Raw genomic sequence first — 2,563 nt, 5'->3', positions numbered from 1 at the left:
TGTGCAGGCGCTGGGATCCATCTCTGTAATGGCTTTACATGATTTACACTAGTCCTTTTTATCTCTTACATCACACACAAGCAGAACAGCACTCACACAACAGCAGGGCAGACACAGAATAGTGGTGATGAGGTGATAGGGAGAGGTGGAGTGAAAGAGGGAGGAGTGAGAGGGTGGAGGAGGTGGATGAGGAGAGGGAAGAGTAAGAGGGAGGAGGTGGAGGTGAGACTGTCTTCACAGCAGCACTCACACAGCAGCAGGGCAGACACAAAATAGTGGTGATGATGAGGAGATGAGGGAGTGAGAGAGGGAGGAGGAGGAGAGGGAGAAGTGTGAGGGAGGAGGTGGAGGTGATACTGTCTTTATAGTCAGAACAGAATATGGGTGGCTGGCAGACACAGAGTGGAAATGATGAGATAGGAACAACATCTTAAGAAATCACGTTTCTGTGGGCTGCATAGGGAGGGGGGTCATCAGATGTGGGCGGTGGTGCCTCAGGTAGGAGAGGAGCCTGTTAGGCAACCAGAAGGTTGCAGGTTTGAGTCCCGCTCTGCCTGACCCTATCAATGTGTCCTTGAGTAAGATACAAAGTACTTAACGCAGGGGCGAAGCTATAGGGGGACCGAGTAGGGCAACTGCCCCGAGGCCCAGGGCCCTCCTGTTTTGGTGGTGGGGGCCCTATTGTGACCATGGCAGGCCGTATGGGGGGCCCAATCAGTGTCTTGCTCTGGGGCCCTGTGTGCAGTTGTTCCGCCACTGACTTCACCCCAAATTGTCCCTGGTGGCAGGGTGGTACCCTGCATGGCAGCTGCTGCCACCGGTGTGTGAATGTGAGTCTGAATGGGTGAATGCGAGGCATACAATGTAAAGCACTTTGAGTGCTCGAAGGAGTGGAAAGGCGCTATATAGGTAAATGCAGTCCATTTACCATTTACCATGTGTTCAATGGGTGTGTATGCAACATGGGAGTGGAGGGTTGGGATAATTATAGCAGAGACGGTAGATAAGGAGCAGGAAGATTTGCAAGGAGTTCCTTCCGGAATCAATATGACATAGGGCCGCGGGCAAGCTAAGGCAGCCTAGCCTCTTTAGGAGACTAGGAGAATGAATGGAGTTCAATAGAAAAGTCACATCCATTTAGGGGACTGAAATTGATCCCGGCCCTTCGAATTTGGAGCACTGAAGCTATATTTCATCTTGTCTTACCATATTGAAAATCTTTGATTAACTTATAGTCCTACTATGGGGGTGTATGGGGCTGTGATGAGGAAGGGTGTACTGTATGTGTTGGGGTGTAGTCAGGTCTAATTAGTGAGCATTGCAGGTTGACCATTACTCAGACAGCAGGAGATGAAGCTTCCACTGGGCACACTCAGCTTCACCTTAAAGAGATGTATAGCCTACCACCACACACACACACACACACACACACACACACACACACACACACACACACACACACACACACACACACACACACAGCCTACCTCACACACAGAGACACACACCCGCATAGTGCCAACTCCACATGCATTCCCTCTCAGGTCTCTTTGATAAGGGCAAGCCTCCCTCTGTGCCAGACTATCTCTCACACACAACAGTACCGGGAAAATACGCACAAGGGTCATTCTACGATTTGGCTGCGCTTTTAAAGGCGGATTCATACTTAGCGTAACTGGCGCTAACCTCATTCATACCTCCCTCGCGATGATGGCGTGCACTCAAAATGACGTCACACGCCCCTCCTCAAGCTGCCGCGGCGCAAGGTTGTGCACCACACATTTTTTGTAACTTGCCGTGCGCCATCAGCGACCATGCAGGTAGGCAGACAAAGTAGGAGTTGCGAAGAGGGGCTACAGCTACTGTAGGCTACTACAGAATGGACCCTGCATCATTTTGAGGATAATAAAATGTCCTAGAGAGTTATTTTATCTTCTCCCTTAAATGTTGTTCAGTGAAACAATTGTTTACTTTGTTCAGAAGCATGTTGTGTTTGGCGATCTATTTAGCAATATAAATTCTGCAGCCAGAACAATGCTCTAACATGGTCTTTGAATGATCTGGCAATGTAGGCTACAACAAAAATCTATGTTTCATTGTGGTAGGCCTAAGTCATAAGTCAGACGTTCAGTAGCCAGCAGCCGTGTTTGGCTTTGTATTTTTATACATCTGTAGAACTCACGCTGCGATTTGCGACAGATGCTGCCGTTTGTCTCATGAACAGCAGAGGGCACACTTCTGAAAATGCAAGCAAAAGCCTGTAAATGGCGCTTCTGACTCGGAATGGTCTGCCACATTTTAATGGTTCTCGCGCCAAATGCGCCAAAGTGCGCACGTTAAGTATGCAGAGCCCTTTAGTCCATGGACTTTATTTGCCAATTCCACTAACTATTAACTGCATCCAATGATGTTTTGGACATTAGCACACATTTATCTTTCATATAATACAGAAAGTGTAGACATGGCATTATTTCCCTCAGCAAGAATGAATATTTAATACTGGTTTTGGGCGTTTTCATGCCGTCGTGTTTTCCAAATGTCAGATTCAGTCTTCATATTAGCA

This window comes from Engraulis encrasicolus, chromosome 23 (assembly GCF_034702125.1).
Source record: "Engraulis encrasicolus isolate BLACKSEA-1 chromosome 23, IST_EnEncr_1.0, whole genome shotgun sequence".
In the NCBI taxonomy this organism is placed as follows: Eukaryota; Metazoa; Chordata; class Actinopteri; order Clupeiformes; family Engraulidae; genus Engraulis; species Engraulis encrasicolus.
This window is presented reverse-complemented; position numbering follows the sequence as displayed.